Source organism: Canis lupus, chromosome 12 (genome assembly GCF_048164855.1).
Source record: "Canis lupus baileyi chromosome 12, mCanLup2.hap1, whole genome shotgun sequence".
Taxonomy (NCBI): domain Eukaryota; kingdom Metazoa; phylum Chordata; class Mammalia; order Carnivora; family Canidae; genus Canis; species Canis lupus.
In genome coordinates this window covers 31,483,361-31,508,838 of record NC_132849.1, presented here as the reverse complement: position 1 = coordinate 31,508,838, position 25,478 = coordinate 31,483,361, and the positions used below count along the sequence as shown (strand labels likewise).

Sequence of the window (25,478 nt, the reverse complement as noted above, 5' to 3'; positions counted from 1 at the left end):
TAAAATTATAAAACAAATTAAATTTCAAAGCAAAGCTAAGATTCAAAAGCAAAATTAACTAAATGGATCTAAGCATGTATCAGCTTGATGACATAATCACACAAAAAGGAAATGTTCCAAAAAACTTGGTAATACAGTAATTTGGCAATCTATCCCTAGTGGGATACACCTTAGGGCACTGATCCTCAACGACTGGCAATTTTGACCCCAGGAGACATTTGGCAATTCCCTCTTGAGGGGTGAGAATTGACACTGGTATCTAATAATCAGAGGCCAGAAATTCTGGTAAACATTGTGTAATACACAGGACAGCTCCCCACAGCAAAAATTATCTGGTCCAAATGTCAATATTGTCCTCATTGAGAAATCTTGTTTAGGTCAGGGATCAGCAAACTTCTTCTTAAAGGAAAAAATAGTAAATATTTTAGGTTTGTGAATCATATAGTCTCTCTTGCATGTACTCAACTCTGCTGATACAGTGAGAAAGCAGCTATAGACAGTATGTAAGGGAATGAGCATGGCTATGTTCTAATAAAGCTTTAGTGACAAAAACAGGCTGCCAACTCATAGTTATAATATGCTGACCCCTACATAGTACAGAAAGGATCTGAAAAGTTGCTTAAATTAATTTCAATAATTATATTATTGGTTATAGTTTTGGTATTTGTGGTTTGAGACTGTTGTCAGATAATGCAAATGAGTAATTATGTTGGAATTACCAGGAGCTTCCCATTGGAAGATGAATGAATAAAGAAGATATGGTCTATATATACAATGGAACATTACTCAGCCATTAGAAACGACAAATACCCACCATTTGCTTCAACGTGGATAGAACTGGTGGGTGTTATGCTGAGTGAAGTAAGTCAATCAAAGAAGGACAAACATTATATGGTTTCATTCATTTGAGGAATATAAAAAATAGTGAAAGGGATTAAAGGAGAAAGGAGAGAAAATGAGTGGGAAATATCAGTGAGGGTGACAGAACATGAGAGACACCTAACTCTGGGAAATGAATAAGGGGTAGTGGAAGGGGAGGTGGGCAGGGGGATGGGGGGACTGGGTGACAGGCTCTGAGGGGTGCACTTGACAGGATGAGCACTGGGTGTTACACTATATGTTGGCAAATCAAACTCCAATAACAAAATTTACAAAAAAAAAAAAAAAAAAGGAATTACCAGGAGCTAGAATTTTCTACCTATAGCACCAAAGAATTAAAACAAAAATTTTTTAACATTTTAGTAACAATAACATACACTTTGAAATAAATCTATTGAAATAACATGCAAGATCTCTACACTGAAAACTATAAGATATTTTTGAAAAAATTGTAAGAGATCTAAATATACAGAGAAATATGTTAGCCTCATGGACTAAAAGGATGAATATCGTTAAGATGTCCAAGCTCCTTAAATTGATCTATAAATTAAATGTTACATCAAAAAATGCCAAAAGCAACATTGAAAAAATAGACAATGTGATTCTAAAATCTACAGGAGGGGGAAACCTGGGTGGCTCAGTAGTTGAGCATCTGCCTTAGCTCAGGTTGTGATTCTGGAGTCCTGGGATCAGGTCTCTCATCAGGGTTCCCACAGGGAGTCTGCTTCTCCCTCTGCCTATGTCTCTGCATCTCTGTGTCTCTCATGAATAAATAAAATCATAAATAAATAAATAAATAAATAAATAAATAAATAAATAAATAATCTATAGGAAAATCCAGTGGATGTATAATATTCAAGTAATCTTGAAAAAGAATAAAGTAGACTTGTACCACCTTATTTCAAGACTTACTATAAAGCTGTATTAATCAATACTTAAAGTGGAACAGAATAGACTCCAGAAATAAGCACACAACAGCAAATTGACTTCAACAAATTGATTTTACCAGGTCAGTTAAAAGGGTGAAAATGATCTTTTTTTACAAATGTTGCTGGAACAAATAGGTATGTAAACAGGAAAAAAAATGAACATCAACTCAATCTCCTCCCACACACAAAAATTAACCTAAAATGGATCAGAGATCTAAAAGCAATGTGCAGACCCCTAATACTTCTAGAAGATTTCGCAGAAAAATATCTTCATGATTCAGGGCTGGCAAAATCTTCCTGAACCAGACACAAAAATCACAAGCCATAAAAGAAAGAAATTGATAAATTAGACCTCATCAAAATTGAAAATTTCTGTTCATCAAAAAGTATCACTAAGAAAAATAAATCACTGACTGAGGAAAACTATTTTCAGCATACATATGTAACCAACAAACAAAAATTAAAAAAGAAAACTTGTATTCAGTATATGGAAATGTCTTATACAAATCAGCAATAAATCACTATGCTTACATAGCATAGTGAAATGTGACACATGATAACAATGCCATAGAGGCAAGCAAAAGATACAATTCTAAGGCCGGTTTTACGTAAAGATGTATGACTTTGCATTATTCCCAGCTCAGGACTGCCTTAACTCCACCTCTGGTCTGTATCCTCACCTATGGCTGGATAAGGTTATCTGTTTGTATCCAATGTACTGTTTTCACTTTTATGACCTGACACATAAAGTATAGTAGCAGGTGTACTTGTTGCACCTTTGAACCATGGTGTACATTTTTGTGCTATTGTTAATTGCTATATCCTCTATGGCATATCCTCATTAAGTAGTTAATTTTTTAGAGAACTACTTAAGATAACAGTTTTATGTGCCCACCCTCACCCCACCACACAGATTGTGACATGAGGTCTGCTACATGTGAAAGCCTTTGACCTTAACACAATGCCCTCTGCATCTCCTTGCTCTATAAAATCTGTGGACTAAGGTCTGGACTTTATGGAGAATAGTTGTGTAGCTGCCGGGATCGTTCCCTGTCTGATGCCGCATCAGTAAGTTGCCCTAAATAAAACTGTAAACTGTAAAAAAAAAAAAAAAAAAAAAATCAACAATAAAAATATTACAGACTGATTTTTAAATGTGCAAAATAAATGCAGACATTTTTAAATGAATACACACACATACAATGGCCAATAAACACGTAAAAAGGTAGTCAACATCATTAGACATTAGGGAAGTGAAAATTAAAACCACAATATCACTCCATTCCAACCAGAATGACAAAAATTAAAAGACTGACAACACCAAATGTTGGTAAGGTTGTCAGAGCCACCAGAACACTCATTGTTGCTGGTCAACATATAAAAGGGTACAACTACATTGGACAGGCCATGAGTTGACAACTGTTGAATTTGAGTCATGGGTACATGCATATCCATTATTCTACTCTCCACTTTTGTATATATGTGAAATTTTGTATCACAAAACCTTTAAAGGAAAAAAAAGAGTGGGTCTCTATAACCAAGGGAATGAATGACCCTTGATAATCAGAAAATAGGTGCATTTTTCTAGTGCCAACAATAAATACCAATCAGTGGTAGTTGTTGTTTCAAATTCAGGCTGCAAATTAGAGACTTTTTAAAAATATCAATCCCAGGTCCTACTCTGGACTGATTAAATCTTAATCTCTAGAGATAGGGCCCAAGCACAGTATTGTTTAAACTCTCCAGGAAAATCTAATGTTCAGGAATGATTGAAAACCACAGATAAATATAATTTTAGGGGATCCCTGGGTGGCTCAGTGGTTTAGCGCCTGTCTTTGGCCCAGGGCGTGGTCCTGGAGTCCCAGGATTGAGTCCCACATCAGGCTCTCTGCATGGAGCCTGCTTCTTTCTCTCTCTCTCTCTCTCTCTCTCTCTCTCATTCTCTCTCTCATGAATAAATAAAATATTTTTAAAAATAAATAAATATAATTTTAATTCCTGGTTGCTTTGCATGTCCTGACAAGGAATAGAATTCACCCCACATGAGACTATTTGTAGAAATCTGAGCAGGATTAAGGGAACAAATGCACCCAGTTGGAAGCTCTTAATACCCCCAGAGATGAAGGGGAAAGCAACAGAAGATCGTTACCAGAGCCCAGTGTAGGCCGGAGTTGTGGGAGAGCCATAGTCATGAATGTGAACAGATGCCAAAGCAGGAGGAAGCACATACAAGCATGCTGACCTCCCTCTCCTCCCACCTTCCAGCCTGGCAGAGAAGCCTGGAGTGACATATTCCAGAAGCGCACATGGAGTGGGACAGAACTGGCAGTACACCAAGGGGGTGGTCTCAGGCCAACAACTCCAATTCTCTGTGCCAATCTGGCCTGTCCACCCAATACCTGACTTTCCCTCCTCCTCCTTACACACAGGTGATTGGAAGAACAACTGACTCACTTTCTTGAATCTACCAATGAGGAAGGGGTTGGAGGCCAACGTAGGGGTGGGAGTGGGGTAGGGTCTTACAGATCTGCAGAAACTACATATCAGTCACAAAGAATTTAAGCCACCAATCTACAGAAACTGTGAGATCGAATGTTATCTCATCAGCAATTAGCCTCTTTCTTGGCCACTCTTTTTTTAAAAAAAATAATAATAAAAAGAACAAAAGACTAGTATTGTTTTCAATGACTGATCTGAAAATGTAAAATCTCATTATTTGTTGTAGAAAAAAATCTAGGGACATCATCACCTATACCATTCCCCTCATTTTACAAATAAGGAAATTGAGACCAGGGAGGTGTAGTGATTTACCTAAAGTCACCATCTGGTTAGGAGCGGAGTCCAAGTATTGTGACCCCCAACCTGGGTACAACTCATTACATCCCCTAGCCTCTCAAATTGTTGTCCTCTTTGCCAACCAAAATGGACCATTAGACCCCCAGGGTAACAAGATCATGTAAACACCTGCCACTTATTTTACCCTTCAAAGTGACTGCCCAGTTCTAGTTCATGGAAATTACTTGGTCTATCTCTGAGGGCAGACTTGTTTAAAGCTGAGAAAGGAAAAAATTGCCAACAAGCTTCTGGCTGACTCCCTGGAGAACACCTGATCCAAAAGGCAGATACTGAGTGGGCCGGCCTAAGGCAGTGCCAAGTTCTCCCAGGGAGGCATGCATGAGAAGAAAGCAGTCTCCATTAGCTTCCTGCTAAAAACCTAGTCAGCTCCAAAATGACTGTTTCTGGTATACATCAGCCTGCAGGCTTCGGAGCTGGCCTCCCAGAAGCTGGCCTGGTAGCTACATGGTGAAGGCGTAGACAAGGGCCTTTCCTTGATAAACCAGGAGACTTGGTCCTCTGCTGAGGGTGAGATGCAGGTGGTAGGAGACAGATTCCAAGGCCCAGACCCAGAAAGGGGGCAAAAGAAGTGGTATGTTCTCCCCAGAGCAGGGTAGAAGGCAGGTGGCAACAAAACAATGATGAAGCAGCTCTTCTAAAATAAGATTCGCTTCCTTGAGCATGGGACTCTTAAGTGGAGTTCCAAACAAGGATGAGAGGAATGACTGGTGATGTCTCAGGGTTCCTTCCAGCTCAGAGAGCCGCATCTAAGAAGGGCACACAGAGGCAGCCCCCTTCAGCCCACATTCCAGAATTCTCCACCAACAGCCCTAATAATTCCCTTCACAGCACATCACAATTTAGAATTATACATTTAATTATTTATTTATCTTCTCTCTCCCCCATATGACTAAGTTTCATGAGGGCAGGGATTGTTGTGCCCAATGCCTAGGATGGATAGAAGCTTATACTTCATAGGCACACAAAAAATGTTAGAATTATTAAATAAATGGATAACTCTATGAAATACCCTTATTCCTAAAAAGGCAGAGGCAACCAAATTTGCATTTGCAAGCAGAATCAACTGCAGTGTATTCCTGTATCTCACTTACCTGGTAAACTGGAACTCCACTCTGCTTGTAAGATAATAACATTTGTACTGAGCTTTATGTGTGTTGAACCATTTCTGTATGCTTGACTTGATCCTCACAAATACCCTCTTAGCTTGCTTTTAATTATCACTTATTTTTTTAAATAGAGTAGCCAACAGTTTAAAGATGGTAAATGAAAAAAAAATAAAATAAAATAAAGATGGTAAATGGCTTACCCAAAATAACTGCATTGATAAGTAGGAAACACTTTTTCTAGCTTGAAATCCAATGCAGGATAGAGTTCTAGGTCTGAGCATACACCAAGGACAGGTACCATTGTTACATTTTTACAGAAGAAAAACAGAGGCTCCAAGAATGTATTGGCTTTGCTAGTCAGTTAGGCCTACATCAAGGGCCAAAACTCCTCATGGGATTTGAAAGGGGAAAAAAGGAAATTGAGGAGTATTCTTCCCTCTGGTAGGGAGGGAGGAGAGAAAAGGAACAGAAAAAGGAAGTGTTTCTGGCCCGTGATTAAGCAGTGAGATTAGCTGATGGCAGTAGGTGTGAGTCCACTAGGAAAGGGCAGGCCACTCCACTGGGAACTCCTGTGTCCTACCCCCACTCTTTCTTGTGATCATAACACCCCCATCTTTTGAAGGGCAAAGTACTTGACATATATTAAAACTATTGTTATTAATAATGCCCACACTTTAGATTTGCATAGTACTTATCCTCCTAGGAGTTTAAAGCCTTTCATACATATTGTCTAATTCCCTCTCAGAATTTGTATTAGAAAAGCATTACCAGGGCAGCCCCGGTGGCTTAGCAGTTTAGCACTGCCTTCAGCCCAGGGCATGATCCTAAAGGTCCGAGATTGAGTCCCGTGTCCCGCTTCCTGCATGGAGCCTGCTTCTCCCTCTGCCTATGTCTCTGTTTCTCTGTGTGTGTGTGTCTCTCGTGAATAAATAAATAAAATTAAAAAAAAAAAAGAAAGAAAGGAAAACATTCCCAGGTTGCTATGTAAATACACTTAAAAGTTCCTTAAAACATCTAAACACATTTCAGCCTTATCTCTACCCTACTCCCTGTTCCAGGATAGCACATTTCCATTTTGATTATCTGCCTTTGAAACATCAATTATCAAAACAGAAATGTTAAAGAACAACTGTGAACCTCCAATCTTTGGTCAAACTCTTATTTCTTTTCATACCTCTGTTATATGATATGTAGAAGAAGCTTCTTTCCTGAGGGCTTCAGGAATAGAAAAGGATTCACCTCTGTCCCCACTACCATGCTATCCTCTTTGCCATGCATTTTACTTTTTCTGCCCCTGATGTAATTAATGGGTGGAAACAATAGTTGACACACACTGAATGCCTACTCTGTCCTGCACACTCTGCTAATTGCTTCACACACATTGTCTTATTTAATCCTTGGGACAGAGAATTCCAATCGTCCACCAGTATCCATAGTAATAGAAATTTTAACCAGGCACACAGCTGTATTCCAGCCTCCCTTGCAGCTATGTGTGGCCATATGACTATCTTGTGGTCAACAAGTAAAAGTAGCTGTGGAACCTTCCAGGAATACACCATCCTCAAGCATGTTTTTCCTCTCCCTTGCCTTTACAGGGATTCCACTGCTTTGTATAGTCTAAGAACCTAAAGCATAACCCATTGATAACCTCTGCTTTGACTTTTTCCTGCTAATGGTAAAGAGATTGTTCACTGTTCCTTGAGTCCTCCATTTTATGCCTTATATTTGGATGATCTTTGTTCTCTCTTTCTGAGACCAACCTTAATTTAGAGGAAAATAGGCTACTTATGTCAAACAGGCTGGAACAATTCCCTCTTGTTTATTTTTTTCTATGGCATTATAGGCCCTCCCACTTCTCCTCACTTCTTTCCAACTCAATTTATCACCACTATTCACCAGGAGCCATTTTATCTCCTGAAAGAGACAGCTAGGCTGGGACCTCTGTGGCTCCCACTCTGCTTTCATCTGCTAACATCACCCCCACACAGCCACCTCCTGTTCTGTTCCCTCCCTGTGCTTGCCTCCAGGCACACATTATCTCACCCACTTCACGTCTTCTCTTCTCTCATGACTGCTACAGCTGTTCTGACTCTGCCCATTAGGCTAAGAAGTCAAATATTTATTATTATCCCATTTTACCAATTGGAAAATGGAGGCACAGAGAGATGTGAGGATCATACACAAGACAGCAGATGACCCCATAACCTTTGCAGTCCCAATCTAGGACCCTTCTTTTTCCCCTGCATTCCTTTCTTTTTCTCATATATCCTCCCACATTCCCTGAAGACAGGCAGAAAGTAGCAACTCTTACTTTCATAACTGGGTACATATGGTAACTTGTCCAAGGTCCCTCACCAAACCTGCACTGAAATAATAGCCAAGTGGTCTGCACTCTGCAATCCCATGCTCTATCTATAGCAACCTGATACCAGAGAACTGATGAAATTTTGGGTATGAAGAAGAGAGGAGTATAGTTTTAAATAAGGAGTCCCTCAATCCTAGAGAAGACCCACTCATGAAAGTTCAGAACCCAATGTTAGATAGAATGGAGTCTTGGCCTGAGCCCCTAGATTACCAGCCCATCAGGAAACACACTGAGAACCAAATACTACACAATCTGTGTCACCTAGAACAGGTGACTACTAGACATATAACCCTCATTGCTGGCCCCCTGGATGGCCCAAGGCAGCCCAGTAGTACAGTCCAAAAAAGAAAAAATTGCAAATAAGTGTCTCTAAGAGCTGACCAAGATGGGTAGGGATGGGGAGTCAATAGGCAGTTATGGCTTATTGGTACGGATGGGGCAGGGGAAGGCAAAGAAACTAACATTACTTGAGTAGTTACTATGTACCCAGTTCTATAATAAATACTTTACATACATCTTAAATACCCACAACAATGTTCCATCATCAATAGCATTGAGCTCTTTAACAGATAAGGAAACAGAAGCTTAAGAAAGTTACCTTACTTGTCTAAAGTCAGACAATTAGAAGACCACAAAGCTATTAACTCAAATTTAGGTCCCCAGAATTCCAAAACCCACCCTCTTTACACTCTTCATACTGCCAAAGTGTGAGGATATCACAAAAGTTCCAGAATCACCAAGGCTATCACAGGGATAGAGAAATGGCATAAAATGGAATTGTCTTTGTAGGGGTTGCTCAGTTGGCTACTGAGCATTCCATTCCTTTCTTCCTCCTTCCTAAAGGAATCCCAATTTTGTTCAACTACACATCCACCTTTCACGTGACTTGGAGAAGCTCACTTGGGGCATAGACTCCAATTAGTCTAAACAAATCAGTGGATGGCATTCACCTGTGATCTCACTGACCTAAAGGTCCAATCAGATTAAAGGACTTTTCATCCCATATTTGAGAAAGGCATCCCTCTCTCACTCTCTCCTTCTTTTCCCAATCTCCCTATCTTCTTCTCCCTCTCTCTTTCTTCTAAAGCATGAAATCAAGGGCACAGGTTTTCCCAATTTCTATTGGTGGCTATCTTGCAACCAAGAGGAGAACTAGTCTAAACATGAAACAATGGGGACACCTAGGTAGCTCAGTAGTTGAGTGTCTGCCTTTGGCTCAGGGTCCTGGGATGGAGTCTGGCATCAGGCTCTGCCTGTGTCTCTGCCTCTCTCTGTGTGTCTCTCATGAATAAATAAATAATATCATTAAAAAGAAAAGATGAAACAACGTATGATTACATATCACAGATATGGAAACAATCTGGCTTCTTGATGTTTCTGAACCACTGATCAATCAACTCTGAAGCTTACCTTACTCATAGACTTACTGTTACAAGATAATAAATGTTGTGTTTGTTTAGGCCAGTTTGAATCAAAATTTATACTACCTACAACCAAAATTCTTTTTTTTAATATTTTTTTAAATTTTTTATTTATTTATGATAGTCACACACACAGAGAAAGAGAGAGAGAGAGGCAGAGACACAGGCAGAGGGAGAAGCAGGCTCCATGCACCGGGAGCCCGACGTGGGATTCGATCCTGGGTCTCCAGGATCGCGACCTGGGCCAAAGGCAGGCGCCAAACCGCTGCGCCACCCAGGGATCCCTACAACCAAAATTCTCCTAACTGATAGCTTGTTTTGCATCTGCTGTTTTTACAAAAGATATGAGAATGACCCAAGTTACAGTGGGGGTGACTAATAGAGAAATGAGAGTTTGAGTCACTGATAGCAGCCTTGTAATTCAGTACTTTTAAAACCATCAGTGCATCAATTGATGCAGCACATGACAGTACTCTTGACCTCCTACCACCTGTCCAGATGGCTATGTGGTAACTCTGAATTTGATGGATAAAGGCCCAGACTCCTACCATATAGCCACAGGAGCAAGGGACAGCCTAAACTGGTTCTAATTAAGCAGCTGGGGGCTGAAAAGAAACTCTTGGGTTAGAAAAACCTTCCACTTCATAGTTATATAAGACAGTGGCTTGGCTGAGCATAAAAGAAGCTTCTGAGTGAGTGGGAGAGATAACAAAGACCACACACGCGCACACACACACACATCCCCCTGCCCCCTGGTGTTGTATGGGCAGTTCTGATTCTCCATTTTGTAGGCATAGGAATATGTGAGAATAAGCGGCGAGGGGAGTATAAAAAGGATAATAGAAGGAAGGGAGGAAACAAAGTTCAGCAAAAAAGAGGAGTGGACCCAAGAGTAAAAAGGACCCTGTGACTTTCTGGGCATTCTGAATTGCCTGAAGGCTTTGGAATCTGGAACCTCCCACAGGAGAAAGCTAGCTAGCTACAAAGCAGCAGAAAGACCAGCTCAGAATGTGCACCAGTATTTTCAAAGACATTTCCAACAATAGTAGCAATCAGAAGGCATTCCTTTAGGCAGGCTGCAGGCTGCAGGCCACTGCTGGAAAATGGAAAAGTAAGGAAAGAAAATGAGGGAGTGGGTGAGAGGAGAGAGAGGGAGAAGCCCTCATTTCAGAGAACAAATGAGACACTGTCTGGAAACTCCTAGAAAAATCTGGGAGGGGCACCTGGGTGGCTCAACTGGTTAAGCATCTGCCTTCAGCTCAGGCCATGATCCCAGAGTCCTGGGATGGAGCCCCATGTCAGGATTCCTGTTCATTGGGGAGCCTGCTTCCCCCCTCCCCTCTGCTCATTCTCTCTCTCTCTCAAATAAGTAAATAAAATCTTTTGGAAAAGAAAAAAGAAAAATCTGGGAGACTTTCAGAAGACTAGGTTCCTGCAGTTGTGATGCAGGGATTCAGAATTATTGATTTTTAGGTATTGCTGACTATGTGGTCATATTTGAGTACACAGGCTGCTGAATCCTGAGACATCTGGACTACAGTAGTATCCCTACAGTGACCAAGTCATTCCAGGTTGCCTGAGACTTTCCTCATTTTAGCAAAGGGAGTCCCATGTCCTGGGAAAACACTCAGTCCCAGGCAAACCAAAATGTCTGGTCACTTCCTAGAGCACTCCCTACCCACTCAATCCTTACACTGAACATGCCCCACATTGGCCATTTTCTAGTTTACATTAAAATGGCAACACTAAACGCAGTAAAAATAAAAGCTGATAATTTTCACTGCCCTGAGCCTCACTTGAGCTTGTATGTTATTAGCCCAGGGGCACCTGGGCAGTTCAGTCAGTTAAGCATCCTTGACTCTTGATTTCAGCTCAGTCACGATCTCAGGGTTGTGAGATGCTCAACAGGAATTTTGCTTGAGATTCTCCCTCTCCTTCTGCCCCTCCCCCTGCTCATGCATGTGCACTTGCACTCTCTTTCTCTCTCTCTCTCTCTGGAATAAATAAAATCTTTTTTAAAAATAAATAAAGTTATGTTATTAGCCCAGAAAAAAAGGCAAGGAACATCCTAAAAGGAAGAAATCTGGGCCTAGAAGAAGTCAAGAGGACAGTGGGTGACATCAAGGAGTTACAAAAATCTCCAGTGTACTAAGAACCACATACCAGAAGTCAACCCTTGCTTACTTTGGGAAGCTGCCAAGCACCTAATGAGCAAAAGAAAGGCTAGTTCAGATTCCTCTTAAAAAGAAATTAGCCAGGGAACAATTAAAAGCCTAGAATGAACAATTAGCCCAACTGGCAAAGACTTATAAATTCTCCCTCGATCAAAATAGTTAATTGAATTATCAATCTTTGGAGAGAAATTACTCTTTTTAAAATTAGTGAATGTGTCATTAGGGTGAAGAAGAGCTATAAGGAAAAGGTCAATAAAGCACTAACTCAGAAAGAAGTGGTCCAACCTTTTTACTCAATGCCACAGTAATTAAATCAACAATGTATTTAGCCAACATGGGTATCCTTAAACTATTATGTAGAATATAATGAGGTATACTTTGTTCTAAGTTATCTTGGAGCAGATAGGCTATCTACCAACCCAAGGAAAGGAAAACCAAGCCAAGGAAAAGAGGAAAATGAAAGCCTATATAAACCAAGGAGTCTGCTATAATCATCCAAACTCAGTCCTTGGATGAGCAGGGAAATGGAGTTCCCCAGATGCCATCAAGTTTGGCCTACTTAAACATCACTGACCCTGATTTCAAGGCATCGTTTCTCTAATGTTCACTGTAGAATAACAGATGTTCAATAAGATGTAGTCATTTTAACTGCACTGTTTGGCTATTCCAATAATTTATATCAGCGATTTTCAAAAAGAATAAAGTTTGCCCCAGGGGACATTTAGCAATGCTTACAGATATTTTATTTGTCACATCTGATGGGTGGGAGTGGTTGCTACTGGCACATAGTAGGTAGATGCCAAGGATGTTGCTAAAAATCTTCAAATGTACAGGGCAGCTCCATAAAATAAAAATCACCCAACTGCAATGCTAGTAGTGCCACTGTTGAGAAACTTTAATTCAAACATACTTTAATTTGAAGTGTGAACTATAAAAAAGGAAGACTTTCTTGACAGATTAATAGCACTAACATAATAAATGAAAATATTATTTTCATTCAGTAACCAAATTACAGCACATGAGAAACTTCCTTGTGTATCAACATTGAATGACAATTACCTTATTTTTTCCTTAAAACCAATATATCAGGATTTTTGTTCAGCAATCTTCCATTAGTTATTAATTCTTCGAAGTATTAACACTATACATCCATCCAAATATTCCATACTTTATTTTTTTAAGATTTTTATTTATTTATTCATGAGAGACACAGAGGGAGATGTAGAGACATAGGCAGAGGGAGAAGCAGGCTTCATGCAGGGAGCCCGATGTAGGACTCGATCCCAGATCCCGGGATTATGCCCCGAGCCAAAGGCAGATGCTCAACCACTGAGTCACCCAGGCATCCCAACATTCCATACTTTAAACATTTTTACTCATTAAGACAGGGTTTCTACAAATAAGTCCTGGGAATATAATGTACATATGGTGACCGTAGTTAACAACACTGTATTGTACATTTGGCAGTTACTAAGAGAGTAGATCTTAAAAGTTCTCATCACAAGAAAAAACAAATTTGTAACTGTGTGTGGTGATGGACACTAAATTTATTGTGGAAATCATTTTGCAATATATATATTTGAATCATAATGTTGCACATTTAAAACTAATATGTTATATGTCAATAATATTTCAATTAAAAAAGGAAAAAGACTGTTTCTCCTCAGGACTGAGCCAATTACAGTATTCAAAAATAGTGAGGGTTTTTTTTCCCCTTTCTGAAATATATTTACATATATATGATAACTATATATACATACTTATCCTAAAATGAGTTAATGTATTCCTTTTTATTTTTAATCAAACTTCTCTTTAATGAGAACTCAACTAGAAAAAGATTTTATCATTCTATGATTCTTTATCTAGTTGACTAATTATCCAGAGTTGAAAACAAAATAGCAAAACAACCACTTTGTCTCTTTGCCCAAATCTTGGCTTCAGGAGCTAAATTTCTGGCTGGGATTTAAGTCTATGTTTTATTCCTAAGCATTCAACATTTATTACCTGGGAGACTTCTTTGTCAACAGCACACATATTAAACCAGTTACTGGAAGTATGTTAAGATTACATATGTTAATTTACATTTGACAAACTTGCCTCTCCAGTGCCTGCTGGGACATAAGCTAAGTGTACAGCCTGGTTGTATTTATCAAAACTCACATAAACAGAAAAGCCAAATCCCCCACACACAGCATAAAAACATGAGCTACATGCTATAGTGAGGGTTCCTGAGGAAAATGGCAGCTTCCAAGAAAAAAAAAATATTCTAGGGTAGGTCACAATCTTTGATCAGTCACATATTTTTCACCTTGTTGTCTTTCTCCAGAGAAGTCAAAGAATCCCCTAGGAAGAACATAATGGGGGCACCTGGGTGGCTCATTCAGTTAAGGGCCAACTCTTGATTTCAGCTCAGGTCATGATCACAGGGTCCTAGGATCAAGCCCCATGCTGGGCTCTGCCCTTAGTGGGGAGTCTACCTGAGATTCTCCCTCTCTCTCTCCCTTTGCCACTCCTCCTCGTACCCTCTCTCTTTCTCTCTCTCTCTTTCTCAAATAAATAAATACATCTTCAAACAAAAATGAACATAATAAGCAGAAATATAGGTAACTACAATTGATGTATGCTTGATAGTTAAAGAAAAATTATACTACTTGCTGATACAGTTCTGAATGTATGTAGAGGAAATATTTAAGACATCTTTATTATAAATAAGAAAAAAAGACACCAAAAGGGAGTTAAGATTTTTACATTATCTGCAAAACTGGTAAAATGATGACACCAGGAGATTTGATAAGATGGGGGGGGCATGCACATGTATCTGTAAATGTGTGTGCATATAAGTGTGTGTCCATGTGAGTATGTGTGGTGTAATACTTAAAGTAACCACTAGAAACACTCTACAGAGAAAAATACTCAAAAACACAATAGGTTTGGTGTTAACATCAAAATGGAATTCTATAAAATGTTCAAGTAAACCACAGGAGGACAGGAAAAAGAAAAATTCTAACAGAGGAAAAACAGAAAGCAAAAAGATAAATGGTAGATTTAAACCTTACTGTAGCAATAATTACATTAAATGCAAATAGGACCAAAAGTTAAAGGTTGAAAGCAACAAGGTGGGAAAAGATATGTCACACAAACATTAATCAAAAGAAAGCAAAGAAGACTATATTAAGACCAGATAAAATTGACCTCAGAGCAAAGAAAATCACCAAAGACAGAGAGGGACATCACACAATAACAAAAGGATCAACTCACCAGTAAAACAAAGCAATCCAGACAGCCCCAGTGGCTTAGCGGTTTAGCGCCACCTTGAGCCTGGGGTGTGATCCTGGAGACCTGGGATCCAGTCCCACGTCGGGCTCCCTGTGTGGAGACAGCTTCTCCCTCTGCCTGTGTCTCTGCCTCTGTGTGTGTGTGTGTGTGTGTGTGTGTGTGTCTCGAATGAATGAATGAATGAATGGACAAAGCAATCCTAAATGTAAGTGCACCAAACCACAGAGCTGCAAAGTATGTACAGTAAAAACTGATGGAATTGAAAGAGGAAATAATTGCACAAGTGTAGCTGCAAACTGCAACATCCCCTCAAACGCTAATAAATAGTACAAGTAGACAGAGAATCAGAAGGATGTAAAAGAAATCAACAACATCTAACCAGCATTTGTAGAACACTCTACCCAATAGCAGCAGAATACTCAAGTATCCACAGAACATAGAACAAGATAGACCACATTCTGGTGGTCTCAATAAATTTAAAAGAATTAAAATATTAAAATCTTACATAATATGTTATGTGACTAAAATGGAATAAAACCAAAAATCAAAAAAAAATTATTAACAAAGATAACAGGAAAATCTCCAAACACTTGGAAACTAATGAACACACTTCTAAATAATTCATAGGTCAAAGAGAAAGGCTCAGATAATGCCACTTTCTGACCTCCATGTGATGCCCCCGCTTTGTTCTCCTAACACCTTTCCCATACATACTTTCTCCATCATGACACTTATCACACCTTTCCGTAATTGCTCATTTACCTGTTTTCCCCATTAAGCCATAGGTCCCTTGAGAACAACTGGTCTACTTTGCTAACCTTTATTTCCATAATCCTAGCACAGTGTCTAGAACACACAATCAATATAGTTTTTTCACAGAATATATTAAAGAAAGTGAAGTATCAAGAAATTCAAGCCCAGATGGTCATTATTCTAGGACTCAGCATCCCCTCTGTTTCATATTCTGGCTTATGCAACCTTACAGCAACCCCATGTGTGCACCATTGCCTATATTCCCAACCTCTGCACTTTTTCATTGGGCCTCCCTGTTCACTGTCATGTCAGCTTTGAGAAAACGGTGCCCATATTACCTGACCTGCTGGATCAGCTTCAGAAAGGACTTCTGGATGTCAGGATTTCAAAAACCATGAGAAAAGTCACACAAAAAAGTACTTTTCCTTGGGTGATGCTCAAAATTCCTTTAGATGGGGATCAAAGATATAGTTTCTCAACTAGAGACAAGTCAAAATGCAAATATCTTTTAAATTTACACTACAGAAGTCAAAAATTATAAACCCCAAGCTCTAATTAATCATTGATTAAAATTAAAGTTCTGGGGATCTAATGTACAGGCCAGTGACTACAGTTAACAATTATTGAGTTTAAAAAAAAAAACAATTATTGAGTTTTATATATTCAAAAGTTGCTGAAAGAGTAAATATTTTCACAACACACACACACACACACACACACACACACACACACAAAATGGTAATTATGTGACTGATGGAAGTGTTAACTAGTTTTATAGTGGTAATCACTTCCCAACATAGAGCTATACCAAATCATCACATTGTACACCTTACATTTGCACAAGGTTATATGTCAATTACACTTCAACAAAGCTGGAGGAAGAAATTAAAACAATTTTTTTCTAAGAAATTCAGAAACCACCAGTTTTTTGACAGAGTTTTGTGAGATTGAAAAGATTTGAACTCTTCACATGAAACTTTGACAATATTCTGCACAGAGCAAATTACAGCTTGTTATATAGATAACAGAGGAACTAGAAAATATTTGCCAGTCAGCTAAGTTAAAGCCACAAAGAATACAAACATAAGATAGGTTGAAGGGTAGAATGCTTTTTTTTTTTTTTTTGTCAGATTTGTACTTTTTCTGTACTTTGCAATCACAAAATTTAGTAGTTTTACATAAAGGTCTCTTGCAGTATTTTTTATATAATGGGTATTATAGTCTAACCTTGAGACTATAAAACTCACCTAGTTGTCTGTTGTAGGAAATTGCATTTAGCAATCACTATTTGTTATAGGAAATTGCATTTTATAATATTTAATCCACAACTACTTCACTGAGCTTGTTATAGCAAGTCAATCAGTATAAAAACTCAGATCAGATCCTCCTGGGGTTACTGAAAATCACCTTTTTCCTTTTGGGGGTTTTTGTTTTGTTTTGTTTTGTTTTTTTACCTGCCTTTTTCCTGTACTAATTATTGAACAAGTAAATATAAACAGTTGACTAAAGTAGAAACGTTTTAAAACACACAAAAAAATCTCAACTTTTTCCTCTGCAGCCCTGAAGTATATGACCCAAAGCAGTGTCTTCTGTAGGATTATAAATGAGGAGCACAGCTGGAGCTGGAGGGCACTAGAGCCCATTGATCTTTCAGAAGAGGGTCCCATATGCAGAGCAAGAAGGAGGTGTGGGTGATTCAGGGAAGAAGAGGATAAGAGAGTATTATTCTAGAGAGGCATGACATGATAGTGATTCTGCATAAATCCCTTTGGCTTTGTTGTTTTGTTTCATTTCATTTTTTTGAGAGAGAGAGAATGGAGAGGAGAGGCAGAGGGAGAGGGAAAGAGAATCTTAAGCAGGCTCCACACTCAGCACAGAGCCTGACACAGGGCTCCATCTCATGACCCTGAGATCATGACCTGAGCTAAAATCAAGAGTCAGACGTTTGACCAACTGAGTCACCCAGGCACCCCTGCATAAATCCCTTTGGGGCTCCATTTACTTGGGTTCAAGTCCTCACTCTGCCTGCCGCTTATGCACTTCGTAATCAAACAACTTGCTTAATCTTCCTGTGCCCTTGTTTCCTCAACTGCAAAATAATGATATTCATGAAGAATAAGGATTAAGGGAGAAATAGATTTATAAAGTATTTCACTCAACTTTTAGCATGAAACAATGTTGGTGCTCCTGCTATTGTTGTTGTCATGGCCATTACTATCTTCCCATTTCACTACTTCATTTAGGTCTGGTCTTGATGACAAAATGCCCAGAAATGTAACTCAGTGGAGGCATCCTCCACTGCCCTCACCCTGGAGCAATCACAGAGGCCACCAGGGTGTCTCACTGATGTAAAGGTTCTGCAGCAGCTTGTCCTGGCTCATCCTTCTCCCTGGAAATCTCACCTCAGGGCTCTGACATGGTGGCTTCCTGGGGAAAGCCACATCTTCTGGGCATCCTGTGAATTACAGTCAAAAGGCCATCCCAAAACAATCCCTGCCCCCAGGACGTGGTAGAGTAGAAAGAGCATAAGATCTGGGATCACAAGTATCTGAATACCACTTGCTCACTAAGTTTGGCAAATTAACTTTTTTCCAGATTCTTCATCTTTTTTTTAAGATTTATTTATTTATTCATGAGAGACACACGGAGAGAGAGAGGCAGAGACACAGGCAGAGGGAGAGGCAGGCTCCACGCAGGGAGCCCTATGTGGGACTTGATCCTGGTACCCCAGGATCACGCCCTGGGCCGAAGGTGGCGCTAAACCACTGAGCCACCCGGGCTGCCCACAGATTCTTCATCTTAAACTGAGTTTACTGTCTTCTATCTATCAGACTCACTGTGAATGTAGTTATCACAATGCCTGCACAAGGTAGGTGTCTCAACAAACACTATCACTATTATTACATTTGTGAGAGTTTAGGTTGAACTCTCCCTCAGGTTCTGAGAAATACTGAAGATTAGAATTGGAATCGAGTTGAAAGGTCATGTCTCCAACCACATCCTCTTACATGGAAGCTGAATATTTCTATCTACCTAAATCTCAAAGGCTCTAAGCCTTTATCTTTCTGATGATAGGAAGGCTTGTCTTTTAGATGTTACCATTTCCTCTTTCCCCTGTAACCCTCAGGATGCTTATATGTATTCATGACTTAGATGTGTGGTCATGGCCACTGCCATGGTTCCCATCCCATGATGGTGTCATGGAGGTGAAATGTGGTCCTGACCCATAAGAACAAGCCCTTCTTCCAAAATGAGAAGGGTACTGTTCCTTCTATATCATACCCAGCTATGGGAGGAAGGATCTTCAAAAAGTTTATTGATACAGCACCTTAAATTCACAAAGGAAAGCTTTGTCCTAGGATAACTAGATGAGTTCGAGATTCTGCTACTGCATAGTACCCAGTGATGTATGTCTCATTTTAAAATCAGGTTCTCCTTGCCCAACTCCTTCTTCCTTCTGTTTAGTTCTCTCTCTGTGGCTTTTATCACTCACCTAGGATAGGACTCAAATCAGAGACATTACACATGTACCAACCAGATTAGACATGTCTACAAATGTTTGAAACCCAGCTGTGGAGAGCAATGAAGTCCTTTTCTCCTAGGCCCTTTGCAAGTAAGTGGTTGTTAATAGATACTTGGGGTTAGCAATGTCTCCTAACTCTATTCACCAAGAGTCCCAGCTTAGTCCTACCAAAACCCACTCTGTTAGAACAGGTGAGGAAAATCCAAGGTTAAGTGATTGAACCAGGACACATAAGCAGCTGGTGGCAGGGTGGGAACCAGAACCCCGATTCAGATTTCATTCTCCCATACCACACAGCCTCTTTCCATTGCACAAGCTCCATTTTCTACGCTGATGACTTTGATTTAGCCAGATGGTTGACACACTTTTTTGTTTTTTGCCAAAAGTATGATTTGCTTTCCAAAAAATCTCAAATTAAGCAGCTCATGACTACTTCTTAAGATAAAGAGAATTGAATTCTAACAAGGCATTGTAGAAAGCTACTTGACAGGACCATGTTGCTTCTGTTTCCTATCTCTGGATGCCAGATGTCTGCTTTCTCCTGTCCACCCACAGGGGATTTGTGATTAGGTTTGAATTCTTGAACACTGCTTCCTAGAAAAGGCCCAGAGCCACTGGTATGTCTGCAAGAAAGAAGAAATATTTTGTCAACCCATGCTTGGCATGCTTGAAGGCACTTTAGAGTCCTGAACTCAACATTGGGTGCTAAAAAATATTCTGGCAATTGCTGAGTTTCAGAAGCTAAAAAGAACTCAGACTTGAGGCTCTGTCTACTAAGAAAGAAAGAAAGAAAGAAAGAAAGAAAGAAAGAAAGAAAGAAAGAAAGAAAGAAAGAAAGAAAGAAAGAAAGAAAGAAAGAAAGAAAGAAAGAAAGAAAGAAAGAAAGAAAGAAAGAAAGAAAGAAAGAAAGAAAGAAAGAAAGAAAGAAAGAAAGAAAGAAAGAAAAAAGGAAGGAAAGGAAGGAAGGAAAGGAAGGAAGGAAGGAAAGGAAGGAAGGAAAGGAAGGAAAGGAAGGAAAGGAAGGAAGGAAGGAAGGAAGGAAGGAAGGAAGGAAGAAAGAAAGAAAGAAAGAAAGAAAGAAAGAAAGAAAGAAAGAAAGAAAGAAAGAAAGAAAGAAAAGAAGAAAGAAGAGAAGAGAAGAGAAGAGAAGAGAAGAGAAGAGAAGAGAAGAGAAGAGAAGAGAAGAGAAGAGAAGAGAAGAGACAGAAAAGAATAGAAAGCAGTCCAAGGCTGCAGAATGAGTGAACTGACCACAGTGCCATCTTTCAAATGAAAATTTAAATTTGAATCTTCTACTTATGTATTGGTAGCTGGGTATTTGATACAGTTTAGGGCAAGACGTTTTTTATTTAACCAGATTTTTTTATTTCCCACGTGTTAAAGCAGGAATCTTTCAATTCCCCCAGCGTATCTTAAGATAAACCAGTCCAAAGAAACACAAATGGAAACAATTGCAAATGTACCTGATCACCCGATTACCTCAGAGCTGACAATGCAGATTCACTGTTCTGGAGAACATCTCACAGATTATACCCTTGGCACTCATTCGTTCTCAACTGTTCGGCTCTTCTACTAACCTGCGCTTCCTTTACAAACCAAGACTCCTTGCTCCCAACTATCCTCTAGCCCCCTTTCATATCTAAAAACACTGCTCCATATGCAAAATGGAAGAACCTGTGCATTCGCCTTCTCAGACTGCCATAACAAAATACGACGAACTGAGTGGCTTCAACAACAAAGGTTTACTTCTCTCCAGTCTGGAGACTACAAATCCAAGACGAAGGAGAGGGTAAACATAGATGGAAACTTTCACCCCAACTCCTTCCTACACTGGAAGAAGTGCCTCTATGTGTTCATGTGTATAAAAGATTCAGCTCCATTTCTGAACAATGAAAATAGGACAGAAATATGAATAAATCTGGGGATGACATACAATCAAAAAATATAAGGTGGGGTTTCTTCTGAGGCCTCTCCTCCTTGGCTTGCTGGTGGCTGCCCTCTTGCTGTGTCCTCATGTGGTCCTGACTCTGTGCACAGGCCCTGTGTCTGTATGTCCTAATGTCCTCTCTTTATGAGGCCACCAATACGACTGAGTTAGGGCCAATGCCTATGGCTTCATTTTAACTCAGTCACCTCTTCAAAGGCCTTATCTCCAGTTATAGCCACATTCAGAGGCAATGGAGGCTAAGGTTTCAACATAAGAATTTGGGGCGGGGGACACAATTCAGGCCCTAAAAGCCTGTTTTTGTGGAAAGTTTCCAAATTATATGAAACAATAAAGAAATCCACTCTGAGCTTAAGAGCCCTGTGGTTGTTTTGGGCTGTGAGGAAAGACGCAGCCAGATCTAACATGTGGTTTAATTTTAGGGACTGCATGCTTCTTGTTCCCTCCAAATACTTTGCATGCTTTCAAATTCTCTTATTAGAGCTTCATATTTTTTTATTTACATCAAACGAGGTTTTCTTCTGTTAAAATGCAAACAGCCCTAGATTGAGCCTCTTTTGTCACTGAGACTTCAGTATAGCCATCGCTTCCTTCCTGCAAGCAGTTTCTGATGAAGGACAGATGACTGGGCACCTCTAGGGCCAGGGAGGAGGTGAAGGGAGGGTCACAGAAGGGGGTAAAAGGAAAAGAAACAAGAAGCTGGGGGCATGAGAATTCAGACCCCACTCGCTTCACCATTTAGCTTGAGCAGTGGAGAGATTGAACATTCCTGCTCCAGTCCATAGTGCTGCATTTGTTGCTAGGAAGCAGCCATGCAGGCAGAAACCATATTCTCTCACCAGCTTTTCTTTGTCTCTAGTTGGGCCACATGATGGCTTCCTGGACAGTGGATTGTGGGCCATGATGTTCTTCAGTTCAAATCTAGCCTACAAAAATCTCCTACACATTTTTTGTTCTCTCTCATTTCCATGTAAAAGGTGGAAGCAAAGGATTCTGAATTCCTAAGAAATGATAGAACCACCAAATGGAAAGAGCCTGGGTCTCTGAATCACTACATGGAAGGCCTCCCACTGAACACCTGCACTGAAATGTTAATATTTAAATAATCCCTATTGGTTCAACCACAGAAACTTCAGGAACTTTTAGCAACTAGCAATTTCATAATTAATAAGTTAATACAGTCAATGTGTGGATAAGCTTGGCAGAAAATTAATAATCCCTTCAAAAGTGGGTGGTTTATGCTACTTTGTGCCAAGACTAAATATTGATAAGAAAAAGGGTATTATTTTATTTTTAATGTGAAATGACTTTTATTTAATTATTACTATTCAGCAAGTTGGCCTGTAATAGTAATAATCATGGAAAGCTGAAGTTTGTTACTATCATTGCATTTGAAAATAATTGGCATAATGAAATGATGAGACATTAGTAAAATGAAAAGAAATTTTGGACTGGAAATCAAGTGTCCTGAATTCTAGTTCCACCTCAATAGTATCAGCTATGACCAGGAGGCTTCATCCTTTCAGTCACTACCAGCTCTGAATGCAAGACTGGAGATGTTCACTTAAATTAGATAGTGCCTCCTATGAGAAAAAAGCACACCTAAGGAGAAATGGTCACAGTGACTTATGCATAGATGGTGCTCAATAAATATGTATTCCATAAATAAATGTTTTAGACGGGACTCTCAGCCTGATAAAGCAATTCAAACTAAAGCCAAGATAGCAGAGGGTAAACATAGATGGAAACTTTCACCCCAACTCCTTCCTACACTGGAAGAAGTGCCTCTATGTGTTCATGTGTATAAAAGATTCAGCTCCATTTCTGAACAATGAAAATAGGGCAGAAATATGAATAAATCTGGGGATGACATACAATCAAAAAAATATAAGTTTCAAAAATTTTAAAAAAGAGAAAACCATCTGTCTTCCAATATTGAAGTACAACCCAAGTCAATTTAACTGAAATAATAATGTAACATAGACTTTTGTTTAGCCACAAGCTAGATCTTTGTCTAGCTAGCTATATTACATGCCAAGGTCAGTTCCTGAAATGTGGTAAACACTTAAGTATTTCCCGAATGACAGCATTAATAATTATTTGCAGAGTGCAAAGTGCTACGGTGGACGTGGTGAGCAAAGCCTCTCCAGAGGCTTGCACGCTAGTAAAAGAGCACCACTTGCCACCAAATCACAAACCCAAAGTAGAATGAAATACATGATAAACAGAGGTATAAAAATCAAAGGAAGTTAATTCTAACAGGGAGGAAGAGGAAGAGGTAAAGTATTAAAGAGTAAGTGGAATTTAGGCTGGGCCCCAAAGTGGAAGAATGGCTGAGGGAATAGAATGGCCAAGGTGATGGAAAAACAGAAGATCCTGGCCGGTTTGGGAAGACTGGGCACACACTGCAGGTAAGGAGACATCTGTGGAAGAGTGTGGAGCCCAATATCAGGGTCTGATTGTGACGAGGGAGCAAAATCTTTGCCTCAAAAATGGACCAAAGAAGTGGATTTCCTTTCTTTGTCTTCTCCCTCCAAATTTTGTAAAGCATTTACTTCCTTTAAACAATATGAAATGGCATGTTCATAAGTTGCTTTAGTCTGAGTAAGAGGACTGTCATGCTCAGTTTATTTTAATGTTACAGAAGTTAAAATAATGTGAAGGAAATATGTTATATATAAAACATGGATATATTCTAGTTCTAACTTCTTGAGTCATATTAATTTTTAGATAACAAAATCTCACTTTGTTTCAGTGCTTATCATTAGAAGGGACGTTCTTAGGTCTGTGTTAGCAGTCCAGGTGCATTCCCTGGTAACTGAATTCAGTCTTTAGAGTATTTACACGGCTAAGTCTAAAGAGAGGGTCTGCTCAGAGCTCCTCATATGTCAGCATACCTCAGTTGGTGATCCACAGTTATTCAAGGGATATAGAAATAGGACGACATAAGCAGACAGAAGTCATAGCTTAAACTGAAGCTCAGGAAAATGCCAAAGCCTTTGTTCTGTTCATCCAGCAAATATTAATTAATCACTGTAAATTGATTAATTAATAAATATTTACTTAGTACAAGCACTATTTTAAGTCCCAGAAATATGTAAGTAATAAATAAGATCATCAAGATCTTTGCTCATGTGGAGATTATGTTCTGGGGGAAACGAGCTCATACACGAGATATGGTGGAGAAGTAATAGTCTGAGACCTTCACGGCAGTTTCTCATTTCCACAGCCAACCTAATTTCACCCTCACACTCCCTTATGCCCTTTCAGAAGCAGAGGTCCCTTTCTACTGGCACTACTCTTGGTGGCTTTGAGTCTATGCATCGATTCTTTTCTTCTCATAGAAGAGACAATAGTATTTCACATCAAGATGTTTGGAGAGGAAATGCTTTATTTTGCCTTGTTTTGTTTAATTTCAAAAAACTTGGCCTTGAACATCAAGAAGAAAAGTCTGGAAGTAGAGGACACAGAGTTTATCCATAAACACAGTTTGGGGGAAAAAAAGAGATGAGATGTCAGCTTTCTCACCACATAAAGAGAAGATCAAAGATTTTTCTCAGTTGAAGGAAACAGCTTCAAAACTGGGAGATAAAAGCAAGAGAGAAAATTATTGGTGAAGGTGCCATAAACAGAGGCCTTTCCTCCTGGCCCGTCTCAGAAAAGAAACTTTAGTTGGGTGAAGATAGAGCCCCCAATTAGTTTCAGGAATCTGAGAGCTGAGAATTTCTTACAAACTCACATTATGTCCCCCACAGCAGAGAGTGTTCCCTACAGAGTAGAATGGAAGCTGGCCTGTACCCTCAGAAAGAAAACCCAGCATGGCTGTCCTGCGACCACCCTACCCCAGTATATGTCAGCAAAGAATGGTATGGGAAAGTATCATAAAGCTTTCCATAATCCAAATAAGGGCACAGAGTTGTCTGAGACAGCACCAGTGGACCAGGAGAGGCAAACTGCCTTACACAAAAAGGATGCTGAGTGATTGGCATGGGCCCAACTAGAAGGCATGTGGCTGATAACAACAGACAAGTCTGCAACCACTCAAAGGAGATCAGAGTGGACAAGAAGTAGTAACAGATCAGACACTCCTTCCCCTGCCTTCCTGCCCATAATCTCCCATTCTACTCTACAAGAAATCAACTTTATTGTATCAAGCCACTGAAATTTGAGGCTGTTTGTGACATTAGCTTAGCTTACTGTAGTCATTATTAAAAACAAGGAAATTTCCATTTCTTTTGCTTGCTTGAATAT

At 39.5% G+C, this 25,478-nt stretch overlaps 1 long non-coding RNA gene across 18 annotated transcripts in view; it reads right to left on the bottom strand.

Annotated features, from left to right (window-relative positions):
• Window positions 1–25,478, bottom strand: part of LOC140601463 (uncharacterized) — a 660,248-nt gene that overhangs the window by 603,701 nt on the left and 31,069 nt on the right. Inside the window, exon 3 of one of the 18 annotated variants that reach the window (XR_012004464.1) lies at window positions 19,746–19,905. The exons of 16 other annotated variants lie outside the window; for them this stretch is intronic. This is a non-coding gene — a long non-coding RNA (uncharacterized lncRNA). The remainder of the gene's footprint in view (window positions 1–19,745; window positions 19,906–25,478) is intronic. One more of the 18 variants, XR_012004465.1, reaches the window with a different exon arrangement.